Here is a 12,957-nt window from a genome sequence, read left to right as displayed (position 1 = left end):
TTGGAGACATGTCTATTCAGGTTTTCTGACCATTTTTTGATTGGATTGTCTTTTTTTTTTTTTTTTTCAGCTTCAGTTTTAATTAAAGGTGGTTAGTAATAAGAACTTCCCTGGCAGAAACTCCAGGCAGTGCTTGAAGGATATGAATATAAAAATGAGGTGCTAAACCTAATATGTCAATACACTGTAAAGCATTTCTTTCCCATTTTCTCCTCTGACCATTTCTGCCTTTATCTTTCTAATTTTCTCAAGGCATGGAGATGTCAGATACATAGCCATAGATATTAAAATGGATTCTTAACTCTCATTACCACAAAGAAATAGCAACCAAATTTGCATGTTCTGTTCCAGCTTATAGCAGGAGCCCAGGCACTGGCACAGAAGCCCATTATTTGTATCCCACGGATCCGTGAGGGTAGACAGCTACTTTTTTGAGTGGATGTGTGTCCATGTAGCTCATAGGGTGGGCCAATGCATAGGGCACATAGAGGGACTGCTTATTTTTGATCATGATGCAAATTACATCACCCAGAGCCTGAACTTTGGAATCCAGAGACCTGGGTTTGGACATCAGCTCTTCTTTTGCTGTGTAGCCTTGGCACTTGCTATCTCTGGGTGTCTCTCTCTTCTGTTGAAAACCAGGTAGCACAAAACGCTGCTCAAGGCTTTTCCAGGGTACAGCCTTGAACATAATGTGGTCTCCCACTGGGGCTCAGGGTCTGTCTTTGCTTCTACTTCTGCAGGTGGGAGGTTATTCCAGCAACACTGGATATGAAGATTTTTCTTGATTCCCAGGCTTTTTAAATTTCAGAATTCTCTAACAGTGTTCAAGGGACTATAATGTGATCTTTTTAAAATTCCTTTATGCTATTTGGAAGATCTCAGTTGAGCACGTAGAAAATGAGATGATTGGTCCAGAACACTGATTCTCCAACCTTTGTGTCCATGGGATATCTAACTGGGGGTGTTCAACCTCCCAAACAAATCAGAGGCAGGCTGCTCAGCTGAAGTGAGGCCTGCTCCCCATCCCCCTTCTTCATAATCTCTTCCTGGCTCACTCCTTATAGAGGCACCCCCCAAAGTGTGCCACAGAACACAGTTTGAAAACCAATGACCTAGATCTCAGGTTTCAGTGTGCGTTCAGGTCCCTGAGTGATCTTGTCAAATATGGCTTCTGACTCATATGTTCTGAGGGGGAACTGAGATTCTGTGCTTCTCACCGGATCCCAGTTGATGCCTAAGTTTCTGGTCCATGGATAGCATTTTGAAAAGCAAGGTTCTGATCACAGACTGCCTTTGACATTTCACATCCTTTCATTTGGAGTTCTTACTGTTATTGTGACTGCACCATAAATAAAAATCTGTGTTGAATGAATGTTTCTATTAAGTGCAAAATCCTCAACTATAGAGATGTGGAAATTGACCTGGGATATGAAGGATTCAGGAAGTACTTTTTTCTCAACTATTTCTGAAACATCTGTATAATATTTTCTGAAGAACACAATTTGGGTTAAGAAGCTGTTACACTTTGATAAGAAAAGTTGCACTTTGATATGTTTGTAGTCTGGATCATAGCCAAAGTGTTAGTTGATGAGTCATCTCTGACTCTTTGCGACCCCATGGACTATAATCCACCAGACTTTTCTGTCCATGGAATTTCCAAGGCAAGAATACTGGAGTGGGTAGCCATTTCTTTCTGCAGGGGATCCTCCTGACCCAGGGATCGAACCTGGGTCTTCTGCTTTGCAGGCAGATTCTTTACCATCTGAGCCACAAGGTAAGCTAATGGACACTTTTCCAAGGGAACTTCTGATGGAAACAGGTGACCTACTTTCAGACCCTGGCTGAGGCCTGTCTCCACACTCTAGGTCTAAGTGAAGGTTCAGAATTGTGGACAGCAACCAGAAAAAAAAGAAGAACTGTGGACAGCTGTTGGTGTGTCTGGCCTGCATGTGCTTTCTTGATAGTCTTAATGACATGGCATCTAGAAAGATACCTGCATGTAAGTGGCCTCCACCCTTTCTGTCCATTATTGAGTTGAGAGTTCCAGGTTCAGTGTTGGTAGAGTGTTCTGTCTTCTGCACTCTGCTGGGACTCCTCCTGTGTGTGTCCAGAAGACCGGATGCTTTGACAGTCTGTAGGGCTTTGCTTGTCAGTCTGTGTCTGTTTCAATTCAGAAACAACATGGCTAAGGTGGGGAACCTACTTTAGCAAGGAGACAAAAGCTCAGTTGCTAGAGTAGCCAGTGTGTTGAAATGTCATGTATCCTTTATAGAATATGGAAGGAGAACAGTGTGTGCTCTGTGGTATTGACCAAGCCCTTCATTAAGAAGGATGACCACTTTCCCAAAGGGGTGGAGGCGGCATGTGCATCATCTGAGGAAGCGAGGTAAGACTGAATACCAGGGAGGCTGGATCCAAACACAGAGGTGTTCCTTTTGTGGTCAGTCAGTGAGGGGAAGAGTCTGGTGGGTTTGTGTTCCCAGGACTTGTTGATGGGCTTCTTTAGCATCAGGCATATGAGAAGCACAGACAGAATGTGCCCAACCTCACTCCTTCAGATGTGGACAATCTGGTGACTGGTCTGTCAATAGCTCTGTTAATGGCCACTAGTCACCTTCCTTCCTTCTTTGATCCCCTCACTCTCAGGTGTGTAAGCACCTCCTTGGTGCCTGGCATTGGATCTGCAAAGTTGGAGAAGATGGGGAACTTGCTGACAAGCTCCAGACAAGTGGAGCACAAGGAGCCTTCCGAACGGCTCAGCTCCTAGTATCTGGAATCTCTGAGTAGTGATGCCAGTGATGGTGGCACAGGTGCCATGGAGTTCAGTGTGTGTCTGAAGTACTGACCCAGAGTGCATTCCCTTCTCATTGTATCCCCAGAGTGTTCGGGTCACCACAGGTAATGTGGAGGGCCTGTGCCTGAGCCTTCCTTGAACACCTTCAATGAAGCATGAGAGTCTATTTTCCCAGTCACCCTTCTCCCGCTCAGGTCCCCCTGGCATAAAGTCAGCAGTTAGGAGTAGAGGAATCTCAGGTAGAATCCTTAAGAAGTTTCTGGAAGAATACCCTGTTCATCCAGTGCTTCCTGAGCTCTCTTAAACCCAGGGCCCTTGGTGACATGACACAGGCTGATTTCTAATCCCTCTCCAGCTGCTGCCACCTAGGCCACCCTGGTAGTATAACCACGAATCCTAAAACACAGCTTTCCTGGAAGTTGACCCCTGACTTCCACAACTTGGTGTTCGAATACCTGCCAAGCTCTGGCCTCATCTTGCCCATCTGTCAAATGAGGTCAATGTAAACAGTTCTGGGCCCAGGTCCAGCCATTGCTCTCCACGCTTCTCAGGGCTCCGACCCCCACGTTGGGCCTTCCTCCCTTCCTCAGAGCAGCACTTCCCCCTGCCTCCTAGATGGTCATGGCCTTGCCTCCACTCCACACTGCTGCTCAATGCAGATCCCTCCCTACTCACATCCTGTGTCCTCCTGAAGCCTCAGAGGCTGACTTCAGGACCATTCCTTCCTCCCCACCACCTTCCAAAACCCTGTCTATAGTACTCTTTTGTGAAAGGTTATTTTGGGCGATTTCTGTGTGTGTGTGTTTGTGTGTGTGCGTGCACACAACCTTCCAGAACCTTCCCTATAGTACTCTTTTTGTGCAAGGATACCTTGGTTGGCTTCTCTGTGTGTATATGTGTGTGCATGCACGTGTGTGCATGCACAGTTACACCACAAACCCTCTGAGGATAAAGATTCCACCCAGTTTACCTTGGTACTGTCCCCAGAGCTGCCTCTGCAGAGCAGGCACGTACCAGTTCTGCCTGTTGGCTTTGAGTCACTTAGCACTCATCAACTCTGTTGTACCACTCTGGACTCGGCAGGTGATGAGATGGGCCCCGCCCAGGCATCAGTGTGTGCGAGGCAGGTAAGCAAGGCAAGTATGTCAGTAATCTCATTGGATGCAGGGCCACTCTTTGTAGAAACATCTGAAGTGCTAGGATGCCTCTCCCTGCAAGAAGAGGAAGGCGGGCTCTGAGTAGTACACTGCAGAGTGGGTAGGGAGTGAATGGTAGCAAGACAGGAGTCTACCCCCAAGGGGTCAGTTCTGACTCCTACACTAGTGACCTGCTCCCTTTCTCCATAGAGGGTGGGGGCTGGAACCTGGTACCTAGGAGGTCCTATCAAGCTTGGTGCACATTGGATGGTATGACTATACCATCTGGGAATTCAGTCTTGACAGACTCAGAGGGTTGTCTATGACAGCTGTCTTTTTGGTTTCTGTGTCACTAGACTGGATTCTGTGCTGGCCTAGTATGGTTCTTCTCTGATGTTGGTTCAAGAAGCCCATCTCCCCTGAACTGCTTCATCTTCCTACCACTCAGTGTCTACCCAATGTCATTCCAGGTTTCTCACCTCAGAAGTGGAGGAAAAACAGCTCTGTACTTTGGATCCTTGTGTAGTGTATCAGCTCAGGCTGTTGTTCCATTCCTTAGGTCACATGCTAGTCACTCACTCCCAGGTAATTTTTAATTTTTTTAATTTTTTGAGCCCTCTGTAAATGTTGATGTCTTTTTAATTTTTACTTATTTATTTGTAATGACTCCATTCTGTGAGGCATGTGGAATCTTAGTTCCTTGACCAGGGAGTGAACCCATGTCCCCTGCAGTGGAAGTGAGGAGTCTTAACCACTGGACCACCAGAGAAGTCCCACACTCCCAGGGACTTTTGCATTCTGGTTATCTGGAATTCATCCTAATTGCCTTATCCTTGCTTCTGGATAGGTACCATCCTGCCTTCTGCCTTGTTATCTGAATCCCAAGACTTTTTCTCACTGTTTGGTTTCCCTTCTGTAAGTCTCTGGACCAGACAGAGATGAAAAACAAAGCTAATGAAGTTTAAGATTAAACTTCAGAGTCATTGGCATTTCTAGGCCTGGAAGGGGCCCTAGCATTATGGTATATGCTAGTTATCTGGTTTGTAAAATCAGCGAAAGGTAGTTTAGCCACAGTTGGCCCAAGTCATCTCTATGTCCATTCTGCTATCTCCATCACTCTTGCTCTTGTATTGGGTGTCTATACAGTGACCATAGGCGTATTGGGAATCTGGCTAAGGGGAGAATAATCAAGATAAAGTAGTTTGGATTTGGAGAAACAAATTTTAGGGGCTCCCAACCAGTTCTATACCCATTCAAGTTATACCTATCCATCCTATATTGAAATAGCTTTCAGGAATACTTGAACTTACCATGCCTGTGCACAGTATCAGGACAAGAGGTGAGAGAGGCTGGAGGGAACATTGGGATGTGTTCACCCAGTGAAGAGGGTGACCATTTATCACCCAGCAGGTGGACAGAGGTTCAATCAGATGATGATGTTCAGAGCCAGCCAGTGCATGAGGACATGGCACCCTTGCCTGTGGTTGGGGGAGTGGACACGAGAGCCTTTGGGGAAGGCAGTTTGCTGGTGTGTGTCAGCACCCCCGGGGTTTGTCCTGTGCCCTGGGCCTCCTCCTGCATGACTCTTTAGTCAGTGAGTGTGTGGTCATGTCAAGTGGGTGCATTAGCAAAATGAGTTTTCCCTTTCCTTCCATCAGGGGGAAGCATCAGTAACCTGTGGGACCCCCAAAACTGGGAAGTGTAAACAGACACCATGTAATGGTGAAAACAGACACATGAAGTTGTGCAGACATGGAGGAGTGTGCCTGAGGTGCTGGGAGTAGAGAGCCATCCCCCCACACCCCCTTGCCTCTGCGGAGAGATGTCTGAACAGAGCTGACCCTCTGTCTTCATTTGCTGGCAGTCACATCAGGATCACACCTGGTGGCTCAAAGTACAAAACATGTTGGTTCAGGAGGCCAGCAGCCGAGGTCGAGGTGTCATCTGACGTGGGCTTTCATAAGGGCTATGGAGAGTCTGCCCATCTCTCCTGCCTCACTTCTGGGGCATTGCTGGCCATGGTGGGCATGTCTGGGCTTGAAGAGCTCCGCCTTCCTCTTCACCCTGAGTTCTCCTGTGTGCCTGTCTGTATCTAAATGTGTCCTTCATATGGGGACAGCTGTCCTGTTAGAGGATGGTCCATCCTAATGAGCTCACTTGACCCCCATAAGCTCTGTGAAGACCTTTCCTTTGTCTGTAAGGTCACACTGAGGTACATGAGATTGAGACTCCAGCATGTCTCTCTGACGGGACACAATGTGACTCCTCACACACTACAAAGGTTCTGAGGGAGGAACACATTGGAATGTTCCAAGGATGGAAGGACGGCCTTCGTGGCTACCAGGGGTGAATCCAGGGACAAGGACAACAGGCCTCCAGGGCAGGAGTGAGATCACATGGGGCCTCATAGGCCTGTAAGAACCGTGGATCTGCTGTGCTCGGGGAAGGAAAGGCCCAGGAGGATCTGGGCTGGGTGCCTCTGGGACCATGTCCCTGTCCTCATAGCCACGTGGAAATGGAGGCTCTTAGAAAGGTGCTGAGACCCTGCTGAGGTTCAGGCCCATGGCTCCGCTCCTTTGCCTCCAACCCCTTCCAGTGAACAGGGACCCCCTCCAGGTATAAAGAATGAAGTGAGAATGGAGGTGGGTGTGGTCAGGTCCCCTACAGTCATGGTGTCTCTCTCTATCCCTCGGTTCCTTCTCAGGTGTTGAACAAGGTGACAGTGACCTAGCGGGTTATTTGGGGTTTGAATTCTGGGATCCCTGCATGGTGCTGTCCCAGGCCCAGGAGAGGACAGGGAGTGTGCCCATCCCAGAGGTTTGCTTCTCTTCTTTGTTCTTTCTCTAGGCTCTGGGCAGGGGACAGGGCATCTGATGACAGTGGAGGCCATGGTGTGGGAAGAGCTGGAAGGAAGGTGGCTCCTAAAGATGTGGGGAAGACACCTGGAAGGGCTGTCTGAGGTCCAGGGCAGCCCCAGGACTGAGGCCAGATTTGTTAGCATGGATCTGCATTCAGCAGCCCTGGGCTAAGATGTGGATCTGCAGAACACGGGCAGGGACAGCCCAGGAGCTGAGGGGTGGAATGGGGGCTGGGGGTGGGGGAACCCAAGCCCAGGACTGTTCCTGGCTGTGCTGGGAGAGGACCAGAGCCTGGCCACTGCACTGTGAAGCAAGGGAACCCACCGTCCCTCCTCAGTGCTCCCAGGATTTCAGGGCCGTCTGTCTTGGAACTCATGTGGCACTCATGTGCCTCTCTCTCCCACTGCCCTGCCCTCCTTCCTGAACTCCCCACAGACTCCATTGATGGACGATTCCTCTGGTTCTCCACCCCCCTATCAGTGGACTGCATAGAGATGGATGGAAAGACCCAGGCTTCTCTGACCCCCTGCATTCTGTGTCAGCAGGCTTGGAGGATGCTTGGGCATGTGGGGCTGAGGTCCAGGCCAGGGTTGTGAGCTTGGAGACCTCTGTGTTTGGCTCCTGACCTTTGTGGTTCTGTGTATCTGCAGCCACGTGAGGCCCTGGGAGTCCTGAGAGATGAAGTTCAGCTGTCTGTCCTTCCATCAACAGCCTTTGCACATTTCATCTTATATAGTGTCAAGCCCTGGAAAGGCAGTGGCAGCCCATGCTATGCAGACACCAGCTCTGTACTATGGCTGTCCACATTGCACAGTGGGACTGATGAGTGAGGCCTGGTGGGAGGTGCTGGAGCAGAGGCTGGCAATGAGCCCTGCCCAGATCCAGGCCTTGCTGTGGGACAGGGACAAGTCTGACCCTGGAGTGATCTCAGGCAAGTGATGCCGTTCCCCGTGCTGCCCGAACGGCCCCAGTGCTGCCCTGGGTTTCAGCCAGATTGTGCTCATTTGTTTTCTGTTGAACCAGTTGGTGGGGTGGGGGGATGCTGAGGTTTCTTCAGAGAAGCAGCAAGTTTCCCTTGTCTGGGAGGCGATAGCCCAAAGTGCCTGACCGCCTCTCTGGGCCTCAGTCCCCATTTGTGCTCTGAGTCAGAGGCAGGTCCATGTCTGTATGTGGCACTTGTCTGTGTGTGTTTGTCCCCATGTGTGTGTGTGCCCGGCAGAGACCATGAGAGGCAAGAAAACACCCAGCCTGGGTTCCCCACCCCCACTGCCTGTTGCAGGCCCTGAGCAAGTCACCTGACTCCCCAGAGGTGAGGCCACACAGCAGTACATGTCTGTTGGTGAATTTCTTGTGGATCTGATGCCCGCAGACTCTCCCTGGGACCATCCTGCTCTGTCCCTGTGGCCTATAGTGGTCAGACTGAGAGCTGCCCATGGCCTGGTGGGTTTGTGGAGCACCAGGCCTCTTCCTTTCATTTTGCTCACTCCCTCATTTGGCCTTGCCCCGAATTCCCTTTGCCAAGGTGAGCCCAATGGAAATGCTCATCCAGGGGACCGAGTTCATCTAGGGTCCCCTCCATGATACCGTCTTAGTCTCTAGCAGGTGTGACTTTGAATCATCTTGTTCTCCTTCTGTGTCCTGTTTTGCACACAGGTCCCATGGACATTGGGGACACTTTGCTGTGCCCAGAAAGCCTAGACACAATGAGGTGGAGGAGGTGGAGAATCAAGCCTTGGTACCTGACCTTTGACAGAAATACCTGACTGTGCTTGCCAACCCCCGCTGGCTGCTGCAGTCCATCCCTGGGAGGGACGGGAAGGACATCTTCCTGGTGGACATCCCTGAGCACCTGATCCCCTTTGGGCAGGAGGCCTGTCCAGGCTGGGCTCTCGAGAGGAAGGTGACCAAGATACCAGGTCATGGTGACATGGTCCAGTCACCACTGTGCCCTGGACGTGCCCGTCTGGTTTGGTCTGAATTAGCCCCACCCTGGGGTGTGCTGCCAGCTTGGTGTGGGTCGGGGAATCGGGACAACCCTCGTGGTGCTGCTCTCGACTCAGCGTGAGTCTCCAAGACTGACCTTTATGATAAAATGGCTTCATCACTCATTTTGGCCCTGCTGGGTCTGGGTGGTTGAAAGAAATGTGTTGTTGGGAAACTGCTTAGTGTTTTTCCCTCTCTGTTCTGGTTCAAACTCCCCAATGTTGGAACAGTGTCCAGGGGGTGAAGGGGAAGGCTGGGGGCGGGGCTGAGCATCAGCAGGCAGAGAGGCCGGGAGGCCCAGAAACAGGCTGCAGTTTGTCCTTGCAGGTGACCCTTGCCCTTTTCTAACGTGCCCCTTGGCTCACAAAGGGTGTGTGCTGGATGCGGTTCCTGGTCGCCTCACGTCCAAAGACAGGCTCCTAAGTATACCTGTGAGGGCAGAGCAACAAGGGCTGGTGTTCACCTTGTGGAAACCTTGTACTTGTCTTTGGGTTTGGGGTCGTGTGTTTGCAAGGCTTTGTGGGTGGGGTGGCCCTGCTTTCCGGTCAGTTTCTTGAGGTGGGGCCCCTGGATTGACAGCTGGAGATGCTCAGCCGCAGATCAGAAACTTGTGGCATCATTGGGGGACCCAGGAGGAGCCCCTTCTGCTTCAGGGTGCATGACTCATGGAAGGTGACACCCCCCAAGGTCAGGAGCCCAGTTGGGCCAACTGCTGAGCAGCAGGCAATGTCCAGTGACCAGCCCATCCTGGGCTGGCCTCAGCACTCAGCTATTGAGCCAGAACCTTGGCAAAGCATGTGAATTGCTGCTGCTTCAGTTGAAAAAGGATCACGGGGACCAGACTGAAGCCTGCATGGGGTGTGGGCTTCCAGCCTCATCTGGCTCACCTGCATCATGTGAATAGTGTGGACAGACAGAAAGAACACAGACTCATAGTTCTTGTTCAATTCTTTATTTACTCCTGTGGAGATTCGCTCCACTTTATTAGAACCAGGAATCGATTTTTGATTACAAGAGAGTACTTTTGAGTGTCCCTAGGAACCTGGGAGGTCAAGGATTGGGCTTGTCCTTGACCTGCTCACAGAGGACACACTTGTAATCTGAGGATTCTCCCTGCTCCTCCTCTGCTGAGGGAGCCTCTTTTGGAGCTGTGACTGACAGGGCCACCATCAGGATGGAGGAACAGGTGTTGTACAAGGCCATCACTGAGGCACAAGCTGGGTACTCCGGGGGGCTCTCGGGCATTTGCGCTGTGCTCTCCCTTCCAGAAGTAGCCAGCTGTACAGACGTGGCATTGCTGGACATGCCCTTTCCACTGGGGCCACCCTGCTCGCTGGGGAGATGGTTTGCCCTGGACCGCCCAGCTACACTGCCCATAGACCAAAGGTAAGAGGACACAAATGATTGCCGGCTGGGGATTCTGTGAGCAGGTGGGCTTCCCTTCTGGACTTTCTTGCCCGCCTATTGGTGCAAGTTGTGTTGGAGTCGAGGAGAGTGTCTAGTCGCCACTGCTCGCTTCTTTCTCTTTAGGATGTTCTGCAGGAGGAGAGGTTTGTCTCTCTGAAAATTGGAGTTGCGATAGATCTGAAAAGAAATGAATCACTTTAGACAGCAAGGGGGAGAAGAGGCCTTCCTTGCTGCCTTCTTCCCCACCACTGTTCTGGCCATGCCTATGTGTGGAGACAAGTTCTCTTCATTCTGGCAGGTTATGAGGCCCTAACATGTTACTCCCTAGAGTTCCCCTGGTGCCATCCTCGCCTGAGGCTTTACTGGCCCTCCCTTACTTCAAATGGCCCCTCAGGGTCTAGAGTCACCCCGGTGGATCAAGTCTAATGGGGGTGGAGGAACACGACAGACCCTGGTTCTCCTCTTTCCTTAACCACCCTCTCATGAGAACAGTGTTCTCCTGGGAAATGAAAACCATCCAGCACTCAGGTCATCTAGTCTAGCCTCCCTAGAAGGGCTTTCTACATTACCATCAAGTTATTCTCTGCAGAGCAACCCAAAGGGCAGATTTTAATGAAACCATACAGGTTCAGTTCATAGATGAAGCTCTTAATGCTGTCTGTCTCGAAGATCTGGTCCATGCCTCTGCACAGAAGGACCTCTGTCTGGAAACGATCTGCCTTGATGACCACCATGTCTCCCTCGCCATTCCAGTGCACAGAGGTGAAGGCCAAATCCTCCATGATCCTCCAGAGCTTCCTGGGGAAGGACAGCCCGAGGATATCATTGTTCTCTTCCTCGGCCATTTCTGGGTTCAGGCCCTGTGGGGGCAGATTGTCATGGAGGCCTGGATTGGGGCTCTCAGGTTGGTCACCCTGCTTCTCCAGAGCCTCCCCTGAATCCATGTTTGGATCTGGGGAGGAATCACAGGGATTCCCTGCTGCGGGCTCCCCATCAGTTGATGGGGCCAGCGGAGTTGCTCATGCCTCATGGGAACTCTGACTAGCCATGGAGCCAGTCTAGCTCAGGAGCATTATCTACCCAAGCATTGAATGCTCAGTGCAGAACAGCCTCCAAACCAGGGATGGGGTGCCCCACAAATACTCTCTGAAGATACTAGAATCTGGGTTGTGGGCTAGACAGTCAATTGAGTGGTCAGCTTCCTCAATTTTTCTCATGATGTCACAAAGGTGATGTGGAGAGGCAGCCCTGGGTGAGGGGGCCTGGGGATGGAGATGGGATCCCCAGCTTGTCTCTTGTCTGAAAGTACAGAAAAGTTTGTTTCTGGTTGCCTGAAAAGGTTCCCATCTGCTGCCAAGTGCCTTGTTTCAGGGGGCCAGGCCCTGGATGGGTTGACAAACGTGCCCCTGGCCCTACCCTACCAATGTGCAGGCCTGTGGCTGGCTTTTGCTGCAGGGCCGGGTCCTGGCAAGTCCTCGCTCAGCTACCACTGTGAGAGATCCCAAGGGTCCCATGGGCCCGTGGCGACTGTCCCTCCCAGAAGATGGGATCCATAGCAGGCTGGTAGGCCTAGCCTGAGTTGGTGGTCCCACCACCCCCACCCCACTGGCCATGACCTTTCCCCTCTTCAGGCTTTGATCTCTTCTGTCTGCTGCTGGTGCTTTAGAAAAGGACAGACTAAAAGTATAAGAAGCAAGAATTCACTATAGTATTTTGTTTATTTTATTTTCTAATTCTTCCACCAATTATATACTGGTAAGTAAGTTTGCCTGTGCAAAATAATCGTAATTCCAATCCATGTTACCTTACTCAGGTTCAAAAATAAAATGGGACAGTTTTCGATCTCTTTTACAAAACAGCAAAACTCTGGTCCTTAAACTGGGTAAGTACAAATACAGTGTGATCAATGCCATTCATGAAGTTAGATATTGAAATTTATTAAGTTTTCAGCTGAAAAAAAATAAACATTTGAACAATTTCTAAAGAAAACAGAGATGAATCTCCATGTCATCATAGAGAACAGGAACCCAATACTGCTACACACGGGATTCCCCCAACTGGCCCGGGCCCTCACTACTGAGAAAGCTGACCACTCCCTCTTCAGTCACAGAACGAAGGATCACCTGGATGCTCCTCTGTCTCAGGGCACATCTTCCTCCTCCCTCTCAGCCTCCGCAGACAGGGATGGGAAGACCCTGGAAAACCTTTCATTGATCCTGAGCAGATACACTGTGACTTGCCACTTACTGGTCTCCGCATAGGCCCAGGGACCCCACAGGAACTCATAGCGAGCAGGGTCGCTGTCAGGCACCTGTCGGTACACCAGGTAATCCTCCTGCACCCACACGTGTATCAGCAGCTCCCTGGGATCCCCAAAGACAGAGTGCTCCTTCCCAGGACACACCCCCATCCTGCTGAGTGTTTCTCAGACCACTTCCTCAGGGGCACAGTCTCCATTTCGGATGATCAGGCTGAGGACCAGCACCCGGAGGCCGGCCTTGGGCATGCTCTGCACACTGCTCTGCATTGCTTCATAGGCAAGGCCCAGGGTGGGGACCAGGATGTAGATGTGCTCTCTGGGGCCCACCTCCTTCACTGCCATGCCAAAGACCAGCTGTAGGCACTGGGAGGCTTTACGGAAGACCATAGGGAAGTGGTCCTGATTATCCGAGAGGATCGTATTCAGCATTGGGTCATGGTGATTAGCTCCTTGACACGATACTTGAGGAGCAGGAACTTCACCAGGATAGCCATCATCTTTCAGAGCTTCCTGGGG

General features: G+C 50.8%; 2 pseudogenes; both read right to left on the bottom strand.

Annotated features, from left to right (window-relative positions):
• Positions 1 to 9,824: 9,824 nt before the first annotated feature.
• On the bottom strand, positions 9,825 to 11,230 carry LOC136153554 (heat shock transcription factor, X-linked member 3-like; annotated as a pseudogene).
• A 1,091-nt stretch (positions 11,231 to 12,321) lies between these two features.
• Positions 12,322 to 12,957, bottom strand: part of LOC136154590 (melanoma-associated antigen 8-like) — a 42,482-nt pseudogene continuing 41,846 nt past the window's right edge.

Source organism: Muntiacus reevesi, chromosome X, assembly GCF_963930625.1.
Source record: "Muntiacus reevesi chromosome X, mMunRee1.1, whole genome shotgun sequence".
Classification (NCBI taxonomy): Eukaryota; Metazoa; Chordata; class Mammalia; order Artiodactyla; family Cervidae; genus Muntiacus; species Muntiacus reevesi.
This window is presented reverse-complemented; position numbering and strand designations above follow the sequence as displayed.